The sequence below is a fragment of the Chiloscyllium plagiosum genome, unplaced genomic scaffold (assembly GCF_037043375.1).
Source record: "Chiloscyllium plagiosum isolate Xiang-an unplaced genomic scaffold, Cpla_swu_hap1 HiC_scaffold_6, whole genome shotgun sequence".
Classification (NCBI taxonomy): Eukaryota; Metazoa; Chordata; class Chondrichthyes; order Orectolobiformes; family Hemiscylliidae; genus Chiloscyllium; species Chiloscyllium plagiosum.
This window is the reverse complement of record NW_028270144.1, coordinates 87084593-87112023: the sequence shown is the minus strand read 5'-3', so window position 1 is coordinate 87112023 and position 27431 is coordinate 87084593. Positions and strand designations below refer to the sequence as shown.

The 27431-nt window shown below is 41.3% G+C and overlaps 1 protein-coding gene across 6 annotated transcripts in view; it reads right to left on the bottom strand.

The window, feature by feature from the left end:
* Nucleotides 1-27431, bottom strand: part of sgcg (sarcoglycan, gamma) — a 679656-nt gene that overhangs the window by 529711 nt on the left and 122514 nt on the right. The window contains exon 1 of one of the 6 annotated variants that reach the window (XM_043691947.2): nt 17253-17405. The exons of 4 other annotated variants lie outside the window; for them this stretch is intronic. The gene's annotated coding sequence lies outside the window, so the exon portion shown is untranslated. Of the gene's footprint in view, nt 1-17252; nt 17406-27431 lie in introns of those variants that run through there. One more of the 6 variants, XM_043691948.2, reaches the window with a different exon arrangement.

Below are 27431 nucleotides of genomic sequence, written 5' to 3'. Positions count from 1 at the left end.
CCGTGTCTACTGTTATCCTTCATGCAACCCATAATAACTTCTGAGCCAAAACATTTTTTTTAACTTTGACATATGTGATACTTAACCATGCTGAGAGCTTACTATATATGCCCATCAGTTAGAAGTGCCAAATATGAAATAGGGACAAGTGGCTGCCAGTTAGTTTACAGTCATTTCAAATCAGGGATTTGCTCAAACTGATTAAACCCAAACTGAAGTTGGTCAAATTAAAAAGTGAATACCGACATAATTTTTGACACACAAATCGAATATTAATGTGCTGGCTACTAAATTGCTGATGTTCACATCATTAGGGTTTTTGTTCAAATTTTCCGATGTTCCTTGTACACAAGCAATTAGATGAAGATCAATCAATATTTATTTACTGCTGTCATTGACACCGAGTGGCAACAAATCAATATTCTGTCCAATGCCTCTAGCATGCCTTTTTTGAATAATATAGACTTGAACCAATGATTGACAAGATGCTTGAGTCTTCCTTTGGCTCCGTGGGCTTGTCTCATGTCATTAACTATTTGCGGGGAATTGGAGTACAAGAAACAATATGACAGTCAGTATTCAGCAGTCACTCAACAAGCTTTCAACAAGTATCTGCATTTGATTTGGAAATGCATCCCATTCTCAACGTAACAATGTGATGTAAAAATTCTAAGCAATTAGAGTTTGGCAAAAGGATTTGTAATGTTTTGTGAGAGCTGTTAAGAAGGACTTAAGCTAACTTGGCCATTACTCTTGAGGAGACCCAGCATAGACATGATGGGCCAAATAACCCCCTCTGTGCTGTACGCATGCTAAGATTCTATGAAATAGACTGAAGCTCAAATGTCCCAGCATGGAATGCCCGTGGGTCAAAATAGTAGATTTTCAACCATCCAGTACTTAATATTGAGAAATTTCTACAATGGATAGCATATGGCCAAATGACATATTAATGCCAAAGCCTATACCTTACAGCTTATAATAGAGATGGGAGCATGGTCAGGAGGTGAGGACTCTCAGATTAAGGAAAACCCTAAGGCATTCTACACTTATGTGAGGAACAAGAGGATGGCCAGAGTGAGGGTAGAGTCGAACAGGGATAATGGCAGGAATATGCTCCTGGAGTGGTAGGAGGTCCTTAATGAATACTTTGCTTCAGTATTCACTACTGAGAGGAACCTTGATGTTTCTGAGGACAGCATGAACCAGACTGATATGCTTGATCATTAAGATAACATCTTACTGATATTAAGAAGGAGGATGTGAAAAATATAATGACAGATAAATCCCCTGGGTGAGGTGAGATATACCCTGAGTTACTTCAAGAAGAGAAGGAAGAGATTGCTGTGCCTTTGGCAATGATCTTTGCATCCTCACTGTCCACTGGAGTAGCGCCAGATGATTGGGGGGGGGGGGGGGGTGGGGGGGTGGCAAATGTTATTCCTTCATTCAAAAAAGGGAATAGGGATAATCCTGGGAATTACACACCAGTCTGTGTTGGGCAAAGTATTGGAGAGAATTCTGAGGGACCGGATTTATGATTATTTGGAAAATCATTGTTTGATTAGAGATAGTCAGCATGGCTTTGTGAGGGGCAGGTTATGCCTCACAAATGTTATTGAATTCTTTGAGGATGTGACAAAGTATGTTGATGAAGGTAGAGCAGTAAATGTGGTGTACATGGATGTTATCAAGGTGTTTGATAAGTTTCTCCATTGTAGGCTCATTCAGAAAGTAAGAAGGAATGGGATATAGGGATCTAGCTGTCTGGGTACAGAATTGGCTGGCCCATAGAAGATAAAGGGTGGTGGTAGAATTTCATTTAATACCTACAGTGTGGAAACAGACTATTTGGCCCAACAAGTCCACGCCGAGTAATCCACCCAGACCCATTCCCCTACCACGCTACTTTAACCCTGACTAATGCACCTAACCCAAACATCCCAGAACACTATGGCAATTTAGCATAGCCAATTCATAATCTTTGGATTGTGGGAGGAAACCGGAGCATCTGGAGGAAACCCATTTAGACATGGGGAGAAAGTGCAAACTCCACACAGACAGTCTGGAATCAAATCCGGCTCCCAGGCACTGTGAGGCAGCAGTGCTAACACCTGAGCCACCGTGCCACCCATAATGGAACGTATTCAGCCTGGAGCTCGGTGACCTCTCGGGGGATTGGTTCTGGGACTTCTGCTGTTGTGATTTTTATAAATGACTTGGATGAGAAAGTGGAAGGGTGGAATAGTAAGTTTGCTGATGACATGAAGGTTGGTGGAGTTGTAGATAGTGTTGCAAGTTGCAATGGGACATTGACAGGATGCAGAACTGGGCTGATAAGTGGCAGATAGAGTTCAACCTGGAAAAGTGTACCGTGATTCACTTTGGAAGGGTGAATTTGAATGCAGAATACAGGGTTAAAGGTAGGATACTTGGCAGTGTGGAGAAACAGAGGGATATTGGGGTTCATGTTCATAGATCCTTCAAAGTTGCCACCCGAATTTAGAAGGCATATGGTGTGTTGGCTTTTATAAGCAGGGGGATTGAATTTAACAGCCACAAGGTTATGCTATAGCTCTATAGAGGAGAAAGTGAGGACTGCAGATGCTGGAGATCAGAGCTGAAAATGTGTTGCTGGAAAAGCGCAGCAGGTCAGGCAGCATCCAAGGAGCAGGAGATTCGACGTTTCGGGCATAAACCCTTCTTCAAGAATGAGGAAAGTGTGTCCAGCAGGCTAAGATAAAAGGTAGGGAGGAGGGACTTGGGGGAGGGGCGTTGGAAATGCGATAGGTGGAAGGAGGTCAAGGTGAGGGTGATAGGCCGGAGTGGGGTGGGGGCGGAGAGGTCAGGAAGAAGATTGCAGGTTAGGAAGGCAGTGCTGAGTTGGAGGGATTTGACTGAGACAAGGTGGGGGAGGGAAAATGAGGAAACTGGAGAAATCGGAGTTCATCCCTTGTGGTTGGAGGGTTCCTAGGCGGAAGATGAGGCGCTCTTCCTCCAACAGTCGTGTTGCTATGGTCTGGCAATAGAGGAGTCCAAGGACCTGCATGTCCTTGGTGGAGCGGGAGGGGGAGTTGAAGTGTTGAGCTACGGGGTGGTTGGGTTGGTTTGTCCGGGTGTCCGAGAGGTGTTCTCTGAAACGTTCTGCAAGTAGGCGGCCTGTCTCCTCAATATAGAGGAGGCCACATCGGGTGCAGTGGATGCAATAAATGATGTGTGTGGAGGTGATGGTGAATTTGTGGCGGATATGGAAGTATCCCTTGGGGCCTTGGAGGGAAGTAAGGGGGGAGGTGTGGGGGCAAGTTTTACATTTCTTGCGGTTGCAGGGGAAGGTGCCAGGATTGGAGGTTGGGTTGGTGGGGGGTGTGGACCTGACGAGGGAGTCACGGAGGGAGTGGTCTTTTTGGAACGCTGATAGAGGTGGGAGGGAAATATATCCTTGGTGGTGGGGTCCGTTTGGAGGTGGCGGAAATGACGGTGGATGATACGCTGTATATGGAGGTTGGTGGGGTGGTAGGTGAGGACCAGTGGGGTTCTGTCCTGGTGGTGGTTGGAGGGGCGGGCCTCAAGGGCAGAGGAGCGAGAAGTGGAGGAGATGCGGTGGAGGGCATCGTCGACCACGTCTGGGGGGAAATTGCGATCTTTGAAGAAGGAGGCCATCTGGGTTGTACGGTTTTGGAACTGGTCCTCCTGGGAGCAGATGCGGCGGAGACGAAGGAATTGGGAATATGGGATGGCGTTTTTACAGGGGGCAGGGTGGGAGGAGGTGTAGTCTAGGTAGCTGTGGGAGTCGGTCGGTTTATAGTAAATGTGTTGATTCGGTCGCCCGAGATAGAAGTGGAAAGGTCTAGGAAGGGGAGGGAGGAGTCTGAGACGGTCCAGATGAATTTGAGGTCGGGTTGGAAGGTGTTGGTAAAGTGGATGAACTGTTCAACCTCCTCATGGGAGCACGAGGCAGCGCCGATACAGTCATCGATGTAGCGGAGGAAAAGGTGGGGGGTGGTGCCAGTGTAGCTGCGGAAGATGGACTGTTCCACATATCCTACGAAGAGGCAGGCATAGCTGGGGCCCATGCGGGTGCCCATGGCTACTCCTTTGGTTTGGAGGAAGTGGGAGGATTGGAAAGAGAAGTTGTTCAGGATGAGGACCAGTTCAGTCAGTCAAAGGAGGGTGTCAGTGGAAGGGTACTGGTTGGTACAGCGGGAAAGGAAGAAGCGGAGGGCTTTGAGTCCTTCGTGATGAGGGATGGAGGTGTACAGGGACTGGATGTCCATGGCGAAGATAAGGCATTGGGGACCGGGGAAGCGAACATCGTGGAGGAGGTGGAGGGCGTGGGTGGTGTCCCGAACCCTACCCCACTCCGGCCTATCACCCTCACCTTGACCTCCTTCCACCTATCGCATTTCCAACACCCCTCCCCCAAGTCCCTCCTTTTATCTTAGCCTACTGGACACACCTTTTATCTTAGCCTGCTGGACACACTTTCCTCATTCCTGAAGAAGGGCTTATGCCCGAATCGTCGATTCTCCTGTTCCTTGGATGCTGCCTGACCTGCTGCACTTTTCCAGCAACACATTTTCAGCTGTAGCTCTATAGAGTCCTGGTTAGACCACACTTGGAAAATTATGTTCAGTTCTGGTCACCTCATTATAGGAAAGATGTGGAAGCTTTAGAGATAGTGCAGAGCAAATTTACCAGGATGCTGCCTGGACTGGAGGGCCTGTCTTATGAAGAAAGATGTTTCTTCCACATAATATTTTTTGTATTTGCAAGTAAGAACAGTTACATCCCATGTGTTGCGTATACTGACATGTTCTGGATGGGCACATTAGTCTTTCATATTCAAAATTAGAAATAGTAGCACCTAGATGAGTACTATGCTCACTATCATTTTGATGTTTAAGAGTGACATGTTGTTGATATGTGTTTCCCATTTCACTTAATGAGCATTATACGTGGCCTGAAATGATGCAAATGAAAATAAGAGACACATTTTGGAAAACTGCTGTAGTGATCTTTCCTTTCTGCTGTTAATTTCAATTGCTGCCTCTCGAAAAAGAATACATTCATAAACTATTCTATTACGGCTATTTGTGAATCTCATCAGGTGCATGTGGAAAGAATGTTACTTACCCAGTGAACAATGTAGTGCAAGTGCATGTGACATTCTGTGCACACTTTGTCTGACTGTAACAGTCAGAGTCAGGAAGTCAAATTAATTTTCAAGTACTCTGCATGATAAACATTCATGGATTAACGTGGGTCCAATGACTGTGCATGTTTTTTTTTCAAACAAACTCACAGTTCATTGGTTCTTATCCAAAATAGGAAAATGAAATTGCATTTAAAGGTCAATTTCTTATTAATTTCTAGCTCTTTGCATTACAGGAATTTGTTAAGAGTGGCAATACAGCAGTAGCAGATAAAATTATTCTGCTCTGTGTAATCTCAGGCTGCCAGAACATCCAAATTCCATCATCTTCATTTTGAAACTATCCAGTATTAACATTGGGTAATATTTGCATATCTGAATATCATTCAGGACATTATGGAATGATTTTTTTTCCCTCAAACAGTACGAAAAGACAACATTTTATATCTTAACAGTTTTAATGACTTTAACAGCATGAATGTCTACTCGACATTTAGGGGCTTTCCACCGCCAGATCAGAATTGGAACTGACTCAACTCATCTGCAAATTCCCAGTCTCTAAACTCAAAGTCACGCATAGGGAAGCCAAGCTTCAGTGAAACCTCCAAAACAAAGATATAAACAATGGGCCAGTGCTGTGCAGCTAAATAACACATTTTATATAACAATGTAACTGTAACTGAATACTGAGAAAGTGGATGTGATATTCCGCATGTAAACTACCTAGAGATGTATCTTAAGTGGTCCTTGAGCCAACACTTTGGGATGAGGATTAATGTTGGTTTTCCTTACTCCTGCCTTTACTTACTCAAGTGAAGCTTACTTTCTCAAATTTGTCAAAATTGACATCACTAAAAGGTCAACTTGCACAACATGAAATGGTCAAATGCCACTAGAATCCCACCTTTCATACACCAAGCACACCAACACCTTCCAATATAGAATCAGTCAAAAGTATTAGGTTTTCAAACCAAAATAATGAGTGGAAGCATTACGGCATTTCAAGCTGCCAACATTCAGAGAATGTGCAAATTAATTAACTAAATGTACCACATTGGTGAAAATAATTCAGCAAAGGTTATTTGAATACATGAGTAGGAAACTGTATTTTCAAATAAAAACAGAAAAATCAGGACTTGTCCATGCAGATACATTGGCACTCATCAAAGAAAAGACAGGTTCAATTCAGTGTTTCTCTCCAATGACCATTTTAGGTTTATATTTTATGCCTTCCCAGTTGGCATTTTGTTGCAGGGGTTTGAAAGATGGTTACACAGAAGGTGACACTAGCCTGAGCTGCTCCCATGTATGGTGGATGAGGAATACATCAACCAGCCTGCCCACCTTTAGACCTAATAAGAACTTAATTGAATAGTTAATGGGAAGTGGTGCATTATAACATGTGGCTGGTGAAGGTGGAATGAAGGAGACCAGCCCATACTTTCACCAACTTGGGTGAAAAACTGGGAAAGAACATGGTGAAACAGAAGCTCCCAACAGGAGCACCTTTACCAACATGTTATTCACTCCCCAGCTTTGTGGCTCCATCCATCCACCCATCCACTCAACCTCTAAAACTCTTCTCCCACAACCCTTCCCCACCATCCTCTTGATCCAATATTGCTTTGTATATGATAATCCCAGTCATATTCAACTTATTCACTAGGGCTGACCACACCCCCTGCCCAAGTATCCTCTTGAGCTATTGGTGGACGGGGCTATTTTTTTACAGTCATATGAATCCTTACTGCCATCCCTGTAAAATGCAGCTCAGAGCAATGCATCCAGAAAATGTGAACCGCTTTTCCCTGATGATATCCTGCGATGTTCCAAGGCCAGCTTTTTTTCAGATGATTTGCAGTGTGCACAGCAGATGAAGAAGCCTTACACTGAAGGTACCTGTTGAATGAACGCATGAGATATGTGGCTGCTGGGTGTCAATGTGAACTTCCAGGGACTGAGGTGGTCCTCAGACAAGTTCTGATAAAGACCTCCTGCACATTTTCTGTTGTTGCAAGGGAAATGTGGGTCATGGGGAGGTACATATGCTGCGATCCAAAGAGGCAGTCCCATCATCATAGCACATTCTTGCCAGTTCACTATTTCTGGGTATTGATCTGCAAGAACACAGAATGGCTGGCACCACTGAAATGGGTAATATTTTGCCTGTCAAGATCTAGAGTGACAGCCTTCAACAATCTGGCATTTATGATACAACAGGAGCAGTTGCTCCTATCATTGGGTTTTGTTCACAGATGTTTATGGAACTGCCATACCCAATGGCACACTGCATTTCATTGTGCACTTCATTGCTGCTTTGCAGCACATCATCTGATAGATTTTTGAGTCTGCCCCAATTCTTGATGTTCTACCATCATCATTCTTTTTAAATGCAGGTACAAAAGGTGGCACCTCCTCTTGAACAGACATTAATACCTTCCTGCCTGGTTGCTGCCATAACTTCCTGTGCTTATTCATATTATGTATTGTTTTAATTATGTCAGTCTTTCAGTTCTCCAGGATGTAAATCTCATCGTCTGCATTCTTGAACTGAAGCTTGCTGCTTGGTCTGGCAGTGGCATTTGAAGAGGAAGCCATGCTAAAATAGTTTTCAATCATCTGGATGGAGATTAAAGATCCCATGGCATTAGTTGAAAAAGACTACAGAGTTTCCTGGTCTTCCAGCTAAGGTTCATTCCTCAAAAATATCATCAAAGATACATTAGAAGCAAGTTTATTTCTTAGAATTCCTACAGTGTGGAAACAGCCCAACAAGCCCACACTGACCCACCGAAGATTACCCCACCCAAGACAATTCCTTTACATTTACCCCTGACTACTACACCCTCAACACTATGGACAATTTAGCATGACCAATTAAGCTAACCTGTACATCTTTGGATTGTGGGAGGAAACCAGAGCACCTGGAGGAAACCCACACAGGGAGAATGTGCAAACTCCACACAGGCAGTCACTCGAGGCGAGAATTGAACTCAGGTCCCTGGCGCTGTGAGGCAGCAGTGCTAACCATTGAGCCACCATGCCACCCCTAAATTTGAATTTCACTATTTACCATAATGGGATTTGAACTTGGTTCCCCTGAGCATGGGTCTCTGGCTTACTAGTCCAGTGGCAATGCCACTCAGACATTGCCTTTCCATTTCAGTGTTGTATACTGGTCTTTGCCAGGACAGAACTGTTCCCATATTTGTCAACTGTAGTTGATGCACTGCAAAGGCAATTCATTGTGTGAAGCACTTTTTAGATGCTTTGAACTGATAAGTTGCTTCATAAACACAACTCATTTTCTTGCAGGACGAATGACCCTGTTCTTCCTCGTCAGTGGTACATTCAGATACTAGATCCTAAAGTTCTCAGTTTCACACCTTTACTCATTTAGTGAAACTTCAGAAAGTTATAAATCATTAAAAGCATTGTGGGAAAAATATAATCCCACAATACATTATTCACACCCACCCATGAGCAAGCCACTGATTCAGAAGTATCAATAATATATTAGGAATGTCCTCAGTGAGAGTGGGAACAACCCAACTGCAAAACCTAGCACAAAATCAGTCTCAAGTTTTTAAGGTGAGTTTTTCATAAGCTTTTGTGACAATTGTAAAGCAATGACCAAAAAGGTCAGCATCAAAGCAATGTAGACTTTTTGGGGTCAGCCACCATACACAATCGCAGCATAACCACATCATCCCAGCCTTCTGACAGGACCATATACGGCATGAGGCTGGAAAGTACTCTGCTGATTTATTTATGTATTTATGAATTCATTTGTTCAGAACAGATCCTTGAAATTGAGCAGGGTTTTTTCTGTGAAGTGAAAATAAATTATATTGGATATGAACAACCGAGTCACATCTGAAAAAGGAAGATAGGCTCAAGCTTTGAGTGAATCCTTTTCCTTTCTTTCAGAGCTTTTCAGTCTAATTTTTTTATATCTGCATGGTTATCCTGCAACGATATCATGTAAAAGCACAGGCTGTCCTGATACAAAGTTCCTGAGATTGTGAAAAAGTGAAAAATAGTGAACGTAGAATTATTTGATACTGTCTAGGATACTTCCAGTTATTTACACTAAAATCATTATTGTGTTCTTGTTTCAAAAGAATAAAATGGAATTGGAAAGGGGAAGAAGACACAGGTGGGAGTATCTCTCAGACCCTGTAATGGTGGTTGTTCTGTCAATAAATCAGAAGATAACAGAGCATATACAATTGGCAAAACACATGGGTGACTTTAATCTTCATGTGATTGGCAAATTCAAGCTGACATAGATAGCCAAGATGTGGAGAGACCGACGTTGGACTGGGGTGAACAAGGTCAGAAGTCACACAACACCAGATTATAGTTCAACAAGTTTATTTGAAATCACAAACTTTTGGAGTGCTGCTCCTTTGTCAAGCAAAATGGACTTCACCTGATGAAGGAGCAGTGCCCTGAAAGCTTCTGATTTCAAATAAACCTGTTGGACTATAATCTGGTGTCGTGTGACTTTTGACGCAGGTAGCCATGGGGATGAATTCATACATTGTACTTGAGAGAACATCCTGGAACAATATGTTGTGAATCCAACCAAGGATCAGACTATTTTTGATCTGGTAATGTGTGAGGAAGCACATTTAATATACTATCTAAGAGTAAGAATTCCATTATGGCACAGTGACCATTACCTTGTAGAATGTAGCACACAGTTTGGGGCAATTTGGGGCAGAAAAACAAAACTGTGGTCATCTTAAAGAAGAGAAATTACATAGGGATGATGGCTGAGTTAGTTGGAGTGGATTGGGAAAAGAGTTTAGCAGAAAAGTCAGTTGAGAAACAATGGCAAGAAAATAGTTCATGTCTCACAGCAAAGATATATTCCAATGAGGAAGAAGGATTCCATAACGGGGATAAAACAATCATAATCTATCAAGGAAGTTAAGGATAGTATTTAATTGAAAAAAGTGCACACATTGTGGCAACATTTAGTTGTAAAACAAAGGATTTGTAAAGTTCTAAAAGCAAACAGAAGATAGAACATGGAACAAAGAACAATACAGCAAAGGTACAGGCCCTTCGGCCCATAATGTTGTGCTGAATATGGCATCAAGTTAAACCACTCCTTTCTGCCCATGGTTCATATCCCCCACTCTTTGCCTATTCATGTGCTTATCTAAAAAGCCCCTTGAATGCTGTTCTCAAATCTGCCTCCAACACACCACTGGCAGCCTGTTATAAGCACCTATCATTCTCTGCATTAAAAATTGCCCCCACCCCCCCATCTCCTTTGAACTTTCCCCTTCTTACCTTAAATGCATGCCTTCTAATATTAGACATTTCAATTCTAGGAAAAAGATTCTGACTGTCAACCATACTTATGCATCTCATAATTTTATTATTTTTATTGAGTCTCTGCTCAGCCTCTGCTGCTTCAGAGAAAACAACCTGGGTTTGTCCATCCTCTTCTTATAGCTCACACCCTCTAATCCATGTAGCATTCTGGTAAACCTCTTCTGCACCCTCTCCAAAGCCTCCACATCCTTCTTGTTGTGTGGTAACCAGAACTGAATGCAATACTTTAAGTGTGGCCTAACCAAACTTTTCAAAAGCTGCAACATCACTTCCTTACTCTTGTACCCAATTCCCTGACCAATAAAACAAGCATGCTAAATGCCTTCTTCACCTATCTACCTGTGAGGCTACTTTCAGGGAGTTTTGGGTTGGGACCACAAGATCCCTCTATACATCAATGCTGTTAAAAGTCCTGCCATTAACTGTACACCTTCCCTTAACATTTGATCTCCCTAATGCAGCACCTCACACTTGCCTGAATTAAACTCCATCTGTCATTTCTCTGCCCATATCTGCAACTGGTCTATATCCCACTGTATCCTTTGGCAATTTTCTACATTATCCACAACTCACCGATCTTTGTGTCATCTGCAAACTTATTAATCCACCTATTTACATTTTTATCCTAATCATTCATATAAATCACAAACTGCAGAGATCCCAGTATGGATCCCTGCACAACACCACTAGTCATAGACCTCCAGCCAGAAAAATACCCTCCTACACTACCCTCTGTCTTCTATGGCAAGCCAATTCTGAATCCATAAGGCCTAGTCCATATGCATCTTAATCTTCTCAATGAGCCTACCATGATGGACCTTGTCAAAAGCCATACTAAAATCCAAGTAAACAATATTCACTGCTCTACTCCCTTCAATCACCCTCGGCATCTCCTCAAAAATAATCAAATTAGTAAGTCATGGCACAAAGCCATACTAACTGTCCCTAATTAGACCACATTTCTCCAAGTGCGCGTAAATCTGTCCATAACAATTCTTTCCAATAATATCCAAACCATTGATATGAAACTCACCGATCTATATATCCATTTCCCTTCTTGAACTGAGAAACAACATTAACTACTCATCAGGCCTCAGGGACCTCTCCAGTGGCTAGAGAGATTACAAAGATCTTGGTCAAGGCCCAACCATCTCTCCTCTTGCCTCTCTCAATAATCTGGGATAGATCCCATCGGATCCTTGGAACTTATCTACCTTAATGCTCTTCAAGAAACCCAACGCCGCTTCTTTCTTGACCTCAAAATGCCCTAGCATTATAGCATGGCCCACACTAATCTCACTATCCTCCATATCCTTCTCCTGGGTGAATAGTGATGCAAAGCACTCATTTAGGAACTTGCCCATATCTTCACTTCCAAGCATAAATTTGCTCCTTTATCCTTGAGTGGTCTTATCTTCTCCCAAGTTATTCTCTTGTTTTTAATGTATGTATAAAACTCTTTGGGATTCTCTCTGATCCTCCTCACCAAGGACATTTCATGACCCCTCCTTGCTCTCCTGATTTCTTGCTTGAGTTGTTTCCTATGTTCTTATATTCCTCACAGACCCTGTCCAATTTTAGTTTCCTAAATCTTACATATGTTTCCTTTTACTTTCCAATTAAATTCACAATCTCCCCTGTCATCCAAGGGTCTCATACTTGCCATCCAAGTCCTCCCTCCTTACAGGAATATACTGGTCCTGAACTCTGATGAGTAGACATTTAAACAACTCCTAATTGTCAAATGTGGACTTGCCCGATAACAGCTGCTCCCAATTAACTTTCCCTGGCTCCCGCCTAATACGGACATAATTTCCTCTCCCCCAATTTAGATGATCAAAAAATATTAAGAGGGCGAAAATTAACTATGATGACAAACTAACAAATAACAAAAATGGACAGTAAGAACTTCAAACATATAAAAAAGAAAAGAGAGATCAAAGTGAGTACGGACCCCTTGGAGAATAAAGTTAAAGATATAATCATAGGGAACTAGGAAGCGGCAGAGAAGTTAAGTAAATCCTTGCTTCAGCTTTCATGGTAGAGGACAGTAATAGCACTCCAAAAGTATTAAATAACCAAGGAATCCAAGGTTGGGCGAAAAATAAGATAATAACTAGTGCCATCGAAAACATACTAAGAAATCTAATGGAGCTAAAGGCTCTTAAATCTCTTGGACTTGATGAGTTGTATCCTGGATTTTTGAAGATAATTGATAGTAATCTTCTAAGAATTCTTAGATTTAGGAAAATTCCCAGGTGATTAGAAAACTATCGATGTGTCAACCTTTATCAACAAGGGAAGGAGACCAAAAAGAAATAGCCACTTAGCTTAACATCTGCAAATTGCTAGACTGCATTTGAAAGGATGCAATAACAGAGCATTCGAAAAGCATAATAAAATCAAATGCAGTTAGCTTGGCTTCATGAAGGAGAAATCATGCATGACAGGTTTATTCTTTGTGGAGGTAACAAACATAATCAATAAAGGAGAAACAAGAGATATAGATGGATTTCAAAAAGATGTTCGATAAGATACTGCACACAAGGCCATTTATGGACATGGGAAGAGACCTACCATCTGGATCTGCCTCATAATCTCTGCAATAATCAATATAATTTGCACCTCGCTGCTGTCATTCAATAAACTATATCTTGTTTAAGACAAGAATCTCTTTTACTCGATTTTCCTCTCCAGCATTCCATCAAACTGGTCCTGCCAACCATTACCCTGAAAGAGAGTGGTAGCAGCAAACCTACCTTATAATGGGCAATAGAACAGAGAGCTCACAAAACGTGATGAGCAGCAGTACTGATTGTTCATTCCACAATGCCCACCCGCAAGACAGACAGCCTCTACCTCTGAGGTTGCCATTTTTCAAAGGCTGTGACTAGATCTGTTTTCTCAGAGAGCAAGGACCTTAAATCCCAGGTTCAGAAAGCAGAGTGGAACATAAGTTCTTGGCTGGTTTGGGGGGGGGGGGGGGGGGGGGGGTTTCAGGACTCTGTCACTTTTAGACAGGAATGTTAAATTCAGGTCAACAGGGAATACCAAGAGCAGAATTTGCATTCCCCTTCCACTATCAGGAGGGCAAGTCCGAGAATGTTTCTAGTTTTGCTTTGGGAGTCCACTTTTAGACTTTCCATACTCTTAATATAACTCACACCAGCTAAGAGTTAACACAAGTAACACCAATATCCCAGAAAATGCCCAAGGAGGTCCTGAGAGAAATAATCAACTTTTGAAGGGATCAAGTCCCTCTTTTTCAAATGGGTAACAGGTCTACAGGTCTCTTGAAGCTGAAGACCTTCAGCTGAAAACTCTTTCTGCTTCAACCCCAGGATATGTTTACCTAGAGAAATGATTTTGAAGTGTTTCACTTACAGGCAGACAGAAAAAGGTGGTCGAAGTCTGCAAGCACAATGTGCTCTCCCTGACCATAGATCCTGTTCCCAGCATCTCAGGCACTGTCCCAGGACTTTCAGGCCAAATTATTACAAAATTGTCTTTGGTTTGTCATTTACATTTGGAGTAAACTGCAGTTGGTCACTTGTAAAAACACATATGTCTGGAGGTCACTAATCATCTTCTAAAACATTATGGTTGACATGAAGCACTTCCCAGATAAAATTACACAAAAAATATAGAGTTAGGGCCTGGCCTGTGGAGACAGGCAATCTGCAACTCACAGGGAGTTTGAGATTCACATCAATCTGAGAACAGCAAGGTAGAAGGGCATGGAATATCTGAGAGAAGCCGAATGCATATCTTTCAATTTTAAGGGGAAGAAATTTCTGGTTCACTCACAGCAAGAATTCAATAGGACAGTAATAGTCAGGGATTGTGATGTACAACTAAAGCTGCAGTGTTATATATCCATATGTAGGCATTTTTACACAATGTTAAAAGGAATGAACTTACGTTATGCATCTCCTGTTTGTCTGTCATAGTTTCAATACAAGAGCTATGGATGTCTCAGATACATTTTTACACCATTTTTTCAGCATTCTGAGTCATGAAAAATATGCAGAAGAATCTCCATGCAAGTTCACTTCCGTCACTACTGAAGTCATCATGTAGACCCAAAATACAAGAGATGCATGAATTAATCTTTGGGATGCATGAGCAGCAACCATGCAATGTATGGCCAAGTGTTATTGCATATTCTTTCAGGCTCCTTCCCAACAGTTAAGAGTAGAGCATGAGATTGCATTTCCACTGAGTTGAATACAATGAAGAAGCTTGAGAGGATACTGTGGGCAACAATGCTGAAAGTTATGCAGGTAGAGGAGACAAGAAGGAACCATCATTCCATATAGTTACAGAAGTTGAGATTTTGTCAGGTTTTTCTTGGAACTAAATTAAAATGTAAACTAAACTGATAGAGCTCACGACACAGCGATGACTGAGATAAGGATGGAGCTTGGAGATGCAGACAAAAACTAAATTAGAGAGAAAAGGATAGAAAGGCCATGGAGTTATTTTTAAGGAAAGAACAGACTTCATGCTTTTGAAGTTGGAACTGGGATATTTTTCCCAGTGACCACTCCTAGGACATGCAGTATTTGCCACCTCTAGCAGTATCTGATACTGGCTCAGGATTGTTTTAGGTAGTTTACTGCCAATAGTCCACCTTTATTTTTGCTTTGTCTTGGGCTTATCAAAAGGATTAATGGTAAAGGGTGAAGCAATGTGGAGTATCCATAGAAGTGGTATTCTTCTTGGAAAGCAAGAATGTTTCTTGCATGATGGCAATAAATACGACAACATTTGGTCAGGCACAGGTACTAGGACTCAAGAAGGCTAGTAATGTAACATCTGCTCCGCCCTTAAGCTAGTGTAGAACTCATGTCCCCACCCACAGGCTTTAGTGTGACATCAGAAGAATGACTGGAGCCAACAACCTTATTCAATAACAGCCAGTACTTTGGAAAAGAAAGGAGGCAATAATAAGTTACCACATATTAAGGAGCGATCAAGAATAGTTCAGACTGGCAAGATCTTACAGAGCAGCCAAATTTGTTGAGGAGTGGGAGGGTTAATGGAAAGCAGCAATAGAGAATTCTGGTAATGCTTTTTTAAGACCAATAAATAAACAGTTGAATTATCATCCAGTAGAAAAAAAATCACTCCTAGTAGTGCTTCACATATTTAAAATTGTTTAGCAATCATAAAGTTTAAATTTGAAGTTTAAAAATATATGTTCATTAAATGATAAGAATTCATTTAAACCTATTCTGAAAGTGCCTAGTGGTCTAAGCTATCAGACTGACAGTCCTATTAAATGCAAGAGCTAAGTTAGGAAACAGGGACTGAAAAGATGATTTAGAACTTGGGAGCTCACATTTGGTTTTACATAAATTAAAAGAACGTATGTGTTGGTGCTCAAACTAGCTCCTCTAGCTGTTTATTAACTCACATTGGAATTCACACATGGTGCTTGCAGTGTTCTGGTCCAAGGATATTTTAAGCCTGGCAAAGAACTAGTAGAGAAATGTACTCACATGGTGCGTCAGGCATCACATTCTGACTCTCTAGACTGATGCCATAAAACGGCTGCTGAGTTTGCTTCATAACATCAGCCCACTCCTTAGAATCTTTGATTGCTCCTTTACAAATAACGCAATTGTGTTCTGCAAAACTTTAATGATACACTATGCCAACAAGTTCTGATTTTAAGAACATATTTTTCTTCCTAAGACTAAGATCAAGTTCGACTTTGTGAATGTTCCAGACTTCATGATCCTGGATTCACATAGATGATTTAACATGAATTCAGGCCAGAGCAATTTAGAAACAATCAAGTCATTGAAACATTTTCTCTTACATACTTAGGCAAAAGAAATCAGAAATAAATTAGTCATAAAAGGAAAGCTTTCCTGAGTAGTACACTGCAATATTGAAGCATGATGGGGTGCAATCATTCCATGTGTTAAAAGGTTTTTAATGTCTAAGATTATCCAATCTCTGAAATTTGTTCAATGACATCATTTGTCAATTACGTTCCTCTCTGCTATCAGATTCTAATGCAAAGCCTGTGCTCTAATTGTAGAATGGAACTTTTGAGCCACACCCTGCCTCAGATACTTTTGCCTCATGATTGGATTAACAGATTGCTTCAGCAAAATTCACATAAACTTGTCAGTCTATGTCCGTCACCTAGGTTTGTCAAAGTATTTGCTTGTGGTCCCCCTTTGACAACAAATGTTAAAAGCAGAATATGTATTTTTGGAAACTGGAAAACTCGGTAAATTAATATTAGGTGTTATAACTAATATCATATATGAACAAAAACTTTAACCATATTTTATGATAGTTTTTCCAACCTTTTTACTCACGGTAAATCATCAAATGCCACACTAAACAGGAGCTAGCTGAAATATATTACCCATGACTGCTAGATCTAATAACTCAATTCATAAACAAGGACGCAGCTTGATTAATTCTGAGGGCTTTAGAGCAGATGTCTCTAGGCATCAATTAACTGCAACATTTAGCATGGTTTTGTTATGTATAATTGAAATAACTTCACCAAAATTTATCTGTATCTCATAATAAGCAACAATCACTTCCACTTATCATACTGGAAACTTGTCAAAAATAGAAGACTCTGATTACAGTCTTGCCTGAAAACAATTCTATCTGTTGTTAAAGAAAAGGTAACATATAAATAATAATATTTTGTGAAAAATACAGTAACGGATATAATAAAGGTTAGGGTTAACTACGAAGTTGAACTGTTTCCTACCCTAGTTTCTTGTGCTGGGCTTGCTTTTCTGTGCAAGTCTCCCTGCTGAACTGCGTTTCACACTGCTGTTTAATGCTGAGACTCGTATCAGACATCCAACAGCTGCAGGTTATAAATTTAGGTCTGTCATGGTTCAAACTAATCGTGTGGGTACCAGTCACCCTTGCCTTTTATAAATTCCCTACCCAGATTCCTCTTCTTTGCTTGCATTCAAAATATTTACTACTACTTCAAAAATATGATTAGTGGGAGGTTTTCAAGCCTCTGGACCTGATTATAATAAATACTTGCAGAGTGGCTGTTGAATTTTATCTAAGGTTTTGTCAACAGGATATGCACAATGGCATCCTTTAAACTCTTGATACTCCCACAACCTAGTAGTACAAATTCTATTTGAAATAATACTTTGCATGAATACAAGAACAGGCTTCTTCCCAGCACCAGAGCAAATTGCCCTTTCCCCTCAATAGTGTTGCAGCTTTGCCACAAAGCATAAAACACAGCAGCTTTGTATTTCAGATGCCTGATAATGTTCATTTTCCCTTTTGCCCAGGACAATGTCATGTTGGAGATATGTTGTGATAACCCCTTTGAGGCCCATGGAAATCACTCATTAATCTACAGAAGGAGCTTATGGCTATGAATTCCCTTAGTAACAGGTAATGGCCTGACCAGTTAGAACTCATCACCTGAGCCCTTTATAAAGCAGACCCAAACAAACTGACTGGGAGAAGTGGGCACTGTGAGGGGTACAGTGATTTATTTCCCCATCTAATTCCATTTTGATTTAGTCCCCTCCTTCCCGCCCTAACGCCTCTCATTTTCTTGATGTCAGCATTGCCCTTAACAGGCTTTGCTTGTTAATACAGAATTGGCCACATGGGTGTTTTGCTGGTGTAAAGTGGAATAAAGTCTATTCACAACAGTGTCATTAATTTCTGTCTCACTGTATATAAAAGAAATAAATAGGACTCAGGGGCTCTTGTGGTGCAGTGGTTGGGTCCCTATTATTGAACCAAGCGACCCACCTGTTCCAGAGGTGTGTAAGAACATCACTGAACAGGTTGATTAGAAAAATAGGAAAAGAGAAACTAAAAAGCAGACCCATAGACGTGGCTAGCCTATGTACATCATGAGTGTTATAACTAACAGCACATATGAACAAAAACTTTAACCATATTTTATGATCGGTTTTCCAACCTTTTTACTCATGGCAAATCATCAAATGCCACACTAAACATGAGCTAGGTGAAAAATATTACCCATGCATGCTAGATCTAATAGCTCAACACATGAACAAGGAGGGCTTTAGGGTGGACGTCTCTAGGCATCAATTAACTGCAACATTTAGCATGGTTTTGTTATGTATAATTGAAATAACTTCACCAAAACTTATCTGTATCTCATAATCACTTGCAGGTCTGTTTTGGTGTTCAACAATAAACAATGTTCCTTTCCAGTTGGGCTTCTTGCGTTATTGCACTGGTGACAAGAGTAAAGTTTTGGACAGCCTTGCCTTTCAACAAACCAGATAATACCCTGGAAGGGATTTATGAGAAGTATTGGGAAACTGGAACCTTATGATGAGCGTGTGGAGGATTGGCCCCAATATGTTGAAAGAATGAGATACTTTTTACAGGTAAATGGGATAGATATCCTGGACCATGCATTGAGGACTTGTAAAAAAGCTGGCAGGTGTCACATCCTTTCTAAACTGAACATGAGCGCAACTGGAGCTTGAGAGGTCATCCAGGAAGTATATGACTGTAAGTACTCACAAAGGACTGCATCAGTACACTCACTTGCCTTTTAGGGTATCTTTGGCCGATGTCATCTTTCAAATGGAAATGGAGAACATCCTCCAGAGTGGTAGTCTATCTGGAAGACATTTTAAACTCAGGAGCTACAGCAAAAGAACATGTGGAAAGTTTGGGGGAGGCATTACAGTATATCTCCGTATACATTGCATCATCTTTCGCTATTTCTGCCACCTACAAATGGACCCCACCACCAGAGATATATTTCCCCCCCACCACTCCTATCCGCTTTCCATAAAGATCATTCCCACATAACTTGTTATGTCCACATCTCCTAACAACCCACCCTCACCTCTCGGCACCTTCCCCTGCCACCGTAGGAATTGCAAAACCTGCGCCCACACCTCCCCTCCGTCCAAAGTCCCAAAGGAGCCTTCCACATCCATCAAAGTTTCACCTGCATGTCCACACATGTCATTTACTGTATCCGTTGCTCCCAATGCGGTCTCCTGTACACTGGAGAGACAGGACGCCTGCTCGCAGAGTGCTTCACAGAATATCTCCGGGACACCTGCACCAACCAACCCACTGCCCCGTGGTTGAACACTCCAACTAACCCTCCCCCCCCCCCCCCACCTCCCCATTCTGCCAAGGACATGTAGGTCCTAGGCCTCCTCCATTGCCACTCCCTTACCATCCAATGCCTGGAGGAAAAACACCTCATCTTCCGCCTCAGGACCTTTCAAACCCATGGCATCAAAGTGGATTTCACGAGTTTCCTCATTGCCCCTTGCCCCACCTTACCATAGTGCCAACCTTCCAGTTCAGCACCATCCTCATGATCTGTCCCATCTGCCAATCTTCTTTCCCACCTATCCGCTCCACCCTCCCCTCTGACCTATCGCCTTTACCCCCACCTTCATCTACTTATTGCACTCAGTGACCTTCCCCCCAGCCCCACCCCTCTCCCATTTATTCCCCCCCCCCCCCCGCCCCACCGAGGCTCCAGCCTCATTCCTGATGAAGGGCTTTTGCCAAAAAGATCAATTTTCCTGCTCCTCAGATGCTGCCTGACCTGCTGAGCTTTTCCAGCACCACACTCTTGACTCTAATCTCCAGCATCTACAGTCCTCACTTTTGCCTAGTATTTTTCTGAAGCCAGCATCAGACTAAAAAGGAAAAATGTGTCTTCCAGGTAACTGAGGTAACTTACCTTGGGTACAGAATTGACAAAGATGGATTATATGCTCTCAAAAGAGAAGGAGAGTTCCATAAAAAAGGATTCTGACTCCAAGGAACACAATGGAGTCAAGATTTTCCTAGGTCTCAACAATTATTGGGGGAGACACAGAAAATGTGAGGAAATTCAGTGTGTCTCTCTGGGTGTCCTGGGAGTGCTTCTTAAAAACACAGGTCTGGCACTGTATATGGTTAAAACTGGGAGAAGACCGCAAGCAAAAAAGAAAATACGATGACCAACTCTGGGGGACCCACAGAGGTACTGTTCCAACTGACACACTATGGAGGAGGAGACCTCTTTAGTGAATCATCAATGGTCTTCATGGAAGAGACATTCACCTATTTATTATGTAGTCTCGACCAGACACATAAAGGAACAGAAAAATGGCCATCACAGGAGAAGGGGTTATCTCATGGGCTCAGAGGGGATAACCCCTTTAATGCCATGGGGATTTACGAACTAATCTCCCTCTGGAGCTCATTGAGTATAAATTAGCCTGGTAACACGTAGTGGTCTGTCCTGTTGGAATTCATCACCTGAGCCCTTTATAGAGCAGATCCAATGGCGATTTGGTGGTGGGACAATTGTTCATTGTGGTAAAAGTACTTATGGATTTTTAAAAAATTAAAGCAGACCCAGCAATGGGCCTACAGAACTGTCAGTCCTGGGCTGGGACTGTCCTATGTATGTCATGAGTATTGGCTCTATTTTGTTGTCCACCAATAAATGATGTTCCTTTCCAAGTTGGGCTGCCTGATTTAACACATGGTAAAAGATGGGATCTGTTAGAGATGGTCTTGGGTCACTTAAAAAAAATCCATATTCAATACATTAGGTCCTTTCATTGTTCATATTAGAATTACGACTTCATATTAAATGCACAATTATGTTTGGGGAGAAAAAACAGTTTTACAAAGAATGTCATAATTTCACTGAGATTATGACAGAAAGAAAGTCTTCTTTCTCTATGAGTCAAATTAAATGAGAGTATCTGTATGACCAGTGCATAACCAACTCATTAGCTTATCAGATATGTTTTATATTGCAGTAAATCAACAAATCTGAACACAGGCAGGTTGTGGGAAGTGCTGGCCTCTTTCAGACCAAAATTGATTGAAAGGTAGATCAGTGCTTGGTCAGGTTTGGCACAGAGGATAATGGAACTACAGATCCTGATCTGGCCAAAAATAGTGAGAAAACTGAGCAACATTCAAAGAAGAAATAAGAAAATACTTGATAAACTGGTTTTGGAAGTAGATTTGTAGCTCAGGTTGAGGTTTTAGATGTAGGTTTGCTCGCTGAGCTGAAAGGTTCATTTCCAGATGTTTCGTTACCTTACTAACTAACATCTTCAGTGGACCTCATGTGAAGCAATGCTGAAAATTCCTGCTTTCTATTTATATGTTTGGGTTTCTTTGGGTTGGTGATGTAATTTCCTGTGGCGATGGTATTTCCTGTTTCTTTTCTCGGGGGTGGTAGATGGAGTCTAACTCGATGTGTTTGTTGATAGAGTTCTGGTTGGAATGCCATGCTTCTAGGAATTTTTGTGCATGTTTTTGTTTGGCATGTCCTATGATGGGTGTGTTGTCCCAGTCAAAGTGGTGTCCTTCCTCATCCATATGTGAGGATACTAGTGAGAGAGGGTCATGTCTTTTTGTGGCTAGTTGGTGTTCATGTATCCTGGTGGCTAGTTTTCTGCCTGTTTGTCCAATGTAGTGTTTGTTACAGTCCTTGCACGGTATTTTGTAAATGACGTTAGTTTTGATCATTGTCTGTATAGGGTCTTTCAAGTTCATTAGCTGCTGTTTTAGGGTGTTGGTAGGTTTGTGGGCTACCATGATGCCAAGGGGTCTGAGTAGTCTGGCAGTCATTTCTGAGATGTCTTTGATGTAGGGACAGTGGCTAGAGTTTCTGGTCGTGTTTCCTGCCTTTTCTCCATAATACTTGATTCCCTCACTGATTAAGAATGTGTCTATCTCAGCCTTTAATATATTTAACCCAGGTGTGACAGCCTTCCGTGGTAAAGAATTCCACAGATTCACAACTCTCTGAAAGAAGAAATTCCTCCTCATCTCTGTCTTAAAGCTGTGACCCCCTTGTTCTGAGATGATGTCCTTTGATCCTAGACTTATCCACGAGGGCATAACAACCTTCCTGCATTCACTCTGTCAAGTCCTCTAAGAATCTTGTATATTTCAATAAGATCACCTTATTGAATTGCCCGTAGTGTTAGGTAAAAGGGGTAAATGTAGGGTAATGGGTGGGTTGCGCTTCGGCGGGTCGGTGTGGACTTGTTGGGCCGAAGGGCCTGTTTCCACACTGTAAGTAATCTAAGTAATCTAATCTAATCTAATCACCTCTCATTCTTCTATATTCCAACAAGTAGAGGCCCAGTCTACTAAATCTCTCCTCATAAGACAGTCCCTCCAAACCTGTTAAAAAAAACTGAAAGAACTGCAGATGTCAGAAATTAGAAATAAAAATAAAAATTGCTGGAAAATCTCAAATTCTAATGTCACTTTCAACATTCGTTGGCTACACAGTGTCAAACATAGCATCTGTGGAGAAAAATTAAAGTTAATGTTTCTGTCTAGTGACCTTTCTTCAGAACTCAGTTGTGAAAGCAAACAACAAGGCAGCAACTGAATACAATTCCCCATTCGAGATAGTTGTAACATTTGTGACTGACTTGAATCAGATTGTAACATAGCACAGTGAACAACTAGCTAGGACAAATTCAAGCAGTGCAGTACATGTGGAGATGACTAGAAAGGGACAAGATTCAGTAGAATATCTGACTTCATCTTCCAAAAATGAATCCACAGCTACCACAATGAATATTGCAATAAGCAAAAAGGATTATTCAGATAACAAAACTGAGGAAGTGATCAAGTTGTTTTGTTTTCACCAGTAATTCAATCGCCAATGGCAAAGAAGAAACTCCAAATTAATCAACAAGTTGCAGTAAATGTTCAGATCTTGTGATGGGAAGTTAGCCAATACAGCATCACTGAGACCGTGTGGAAGACCATGAAGGTGACACTCAATTAGACTTAGAAACTTCAGAGAGTTCCAATTGAATCTGGAAAAGGTAGAGGAACCAACAGCTGCTCTAACTCTTGTGTAACCTTTGAATTGAAGCCCTGGCACAGTACTAACTATCACCACTATTGACCCCCTATGGACAGCCAACTACTCCCAGACACTTCAAGCTAAATTCCCCACTGGGCCTGTTACCCTCTGATTGCTGCTGCTCTGTGTGTTTCAGCCTGTTTATCAGCTACTGATGCATGTGGAACAATCTCCCAGTCAGAGTGTTTCACTCAGCCTCTTTCTCAACTATTCAGTCTGTCTATTGGCATGGTTCAGTCTGCCTGCTGTAGTCAGTGTAGATCAGTATATCTCCTGCTGGTCTCTGTGGATCAGTATATTTCTATTACACTGATAACAACAGAGGTTTGACAAATCACACTCAATTTGTGTCCTCAACAGTGCATGAATAAGAGCCAACTATCTAATTTCTACCCTTGCAATTTATTAATGTTTAACATTTTAAAATCTGCTTCCCTGTCAAACTGTTTCTTCATACCATATATATTTAATAATTCTTCCATATTACATGAGGTTTTTATTACAAATCCAGAAAATCATTTTCTGATTACTAGATATAGTATTGGATAAGTAAAGATAATGGCTTTCGTTCCGATTAATTATTGGGAAAAGATGTCCCAAGATGATTTTGTTTGACACTCCAATTTAAAAATATAATATTTAACAATTATATATTAAGAAAAGAATTGAAGCCAACATTCAATAAAGGTACCCTCTCTAATACAAGATGTAGTGGTTTATAGGTTCTCCTCTACCTTTACATTAAATTATTACTATCCAAGTAAGATTTCAGATCAGAAGCAAAATAGGTTTATCATTTCTTACTTTATGAATCATTTTAACAGAACTGTTCTATTATCTGCAATTTTTTCCATTTGTTTTCCTTAATTTAAAAATTCTGGAAAGGTGAATATTTTTCCTTGGGTCAGAGTATTCCAATACTGTCACTGGGTCAACATTTTTTATTTGTCTTTGTTTTCACTGTTTGCATATTTTCTCTTTCCCTTTCCCACAGGGCTGTAAGTTCATAGATGCTAGCTCCCATCGCCAGCTTTGCCCGCATGTTTATTTTTCATAACGAGCTCAAACAGTGTATTGGGGACAATGAAAATCAACATAGGCCCTCAGTCCTCAACCACCTCATATATACCCCAGTGCTCACTATGTGACAATCAGAAGCAAGATCCCTGGCTAATTCTCTCCTTATTAACCCAGTGCAGCTCCTAATATTTGTCTTCCCACTACAATCCAGGCTGAGGTAATGCAGAGCATATTGAAGAACAACCTAGGAATGTACTGTTCTGGTGCAGCAATATGCCTCATCTAATCATTCTAGTTAGTTATGATAGTTTCTTCCTTTTCTTCACCATATCCAGGCTAACCTCTGGACTGACCTCTTTAACCTAAGGAAAGGATGGTATAGTCTATGCAGATTTTAAAAGATATTCTCAGTGTTACTCTCCTATTGTCTGCCAATGGTCTTTTGAACAGTTCCTCTCTCTTTTCTAATGTCCACACATATTAACCATGCTCTATCTCCAATGAAATTCTTAATTGGCAATTAACATATAATAACATTTAATAAACACATCAAATTTGGATTTCTTTGATCCAATATACTACATGGTTCACATTAGTCCTTCTAAGCACACAACAGTCTTGATGGCTGAGGGAAGCATCAACATGATGCAGTTCAATCAAATATAGGTTCATTAAAACAATACGAGCCTTTTTACAGATTACAGCTGCAGGAACAGAAGGTTGGATGTTAAACTGCAGCAAAAGAGAAGATTGACAGAGAGAGTGAGCAGTAAAAGAATACCCATGAAGAGAATAAACACTGTATGGATCAGCTGGATTGAAAGGTCTGCTCCTGTGCTGTGGAGTCAATATGACAGCAGTCAAAATGTAGTGGGACAGGACCAATCAGAGAAGGAACAGCCTCATGTGTGAAAGGCAGAATCTGTCGAACGTTGCTGCTGCAATCAGAGATCTGGGTGAGCCAATTAGCAGCAAACACCAGAGGCAATCAGCCAATGGAAGCAAGTGGGAAGGGAGGAGGCTGAGGTAAGTGTGTCTTGATGTTTGGGATGGCATAGGCTCTGGGGTTTGGCTGGGCCAATATTGACCAGCATTGAATTTCTGCTTTTGAAGACCCAACTTCGATGGACGGATTATTGCATCTACATTGCCTGAAAACTGCCTGCCTGAATTTCGTCTCTTTTCCCAGCTCTCTGTCGGACAATGCTAAAAGGGTAGCCAACAATAAAAATGTGAAGACCACCCTATAGCATGGAGTCATTGACACCACTGACTGGGAGGAGAAGGCTGCCATGCACTCAGTCTGGCCCCTCCTAATTTATCAAATCACTTTGAGACTCAGGGATTCAGTGATGAGATTGACAGCTGGCAACAAAGCTTGAAGGAATAAGATAACCCGACACCTCAAATTCCCAACTGCACCAGCAACAATGTGTTCCCACTGCAAAATAAATTGCAGGTCCAAACTTGCAACTCATCTGAAGACTCACCTCGGCTGACAGGACTTCATCATTAATTACAAAGAACCATCAATAGTCTTCGGATAAATTTCAATATTTTCTTCCTCAAAAATTGTATCTTGTCCCTTAAACTTTATTTTATTTTTTGTTTTATAGGCCATCCCTGGTAACTTATTCAATGTCTCTATTGCCTTTCAGATAAAATATTGCCTACATTTTCACCACTTCAAAGTAATTTGTATTTCATCTTTTGAACTCTTACCACCAGTACATTTTCCCCAATTCAATCATCATCAATTCCTTACTTAAGACCAAAAGACAATGAGACAAAGGAAAAGAATTCAGTTTTTCAGTCTGCCATTGAATGACATCATGGTTCATCTGATAACCCTCAAATTCATTTTTCCGCCTTATCCCCATCATTCTTGATTTCCTTACAGATTAAAAAGGACCGATTGATCTCAGCCTTCAATATGTTTAATGACCCAGGCTGTGTAGTGGCTCAGTGGTTAGCACTGCTACCTCACAGCACCACAGACCTGGGTTTGATTCCACCCTTAGGTGACTGTTGGTGTGGAGTTTGCACATTCTTATGAGTGCTTTGTATAGTATTAATCAGAGCTCCCTATTTTGATATTCCATTCCCTTTTAAATAAAGACAAACAGTCCATTTGTCTTCTCTATTAGCCACTGAATGTGATTGTTCGCTTTTTGAGATTCATGCACTATGACACCCATATCCCTCTGTGCTGTAGCCTTCTGCACTCTTTCTCCATTCTCCATCCTCCAAAGGTAGAGATAGTTGAAACTGTCAAGTTCCTGGGAGTGACTGTAGATCTGACAAGAAGGCACAACAACTCCTGTTCTTCCTTGGGTGGCTGAGGAAATTTGTCATGTTGATAAGGACCTGCACGTACTTTTACAGATGCACCATAGAGAGCATTCTATCAAGATGTATCACATCTTGGTATGGGAACTGCTCTATCAAAGATCGTAACAAACTACAGAAAGGTGTGGACATAGCCCAGCCCATCACGCAAGCTTACCTTCCATCCATTGATTCCATCTACACTTGTCATTACAGCGGAAAGGCAGCCAATGTTATCAAAAACCCCTCCCACCTTGGTTATAATCTCTTCCAACCTCTGCTATCAGGCAGTAGATACAAAAGCTTAATCACATGTACTAATGGGTTCAAGAACAGCTTCTTGGCTGCTGTTATTGGACTTGTGAACGGACCTCTCAAATTTCAAACCTCATGTTGATCTCACTCTTTGTGCACATTCTCTGCAGCCGTAACTTTATATTCCTTGGTCTGTTGAATCACCCTTTGTACGGTATGATCGGCCTGTACTACACACAAAGCAAACCTTTTCACTGTACTTAGGTACATGTGACAATAAGAAATCAAATAAAAAGTTATATTTATCTGCTTTATTCTTCCCACCTAGGTGCATAATCTCACATTTTCCCACATCATATTCCATCTGCCAGGCTTTTGCCCACTCACTTATGTCTCTAAATCCCCTTGTAGAATCCTTGTTTCAATCTCATAACTTGCTTTCAACCA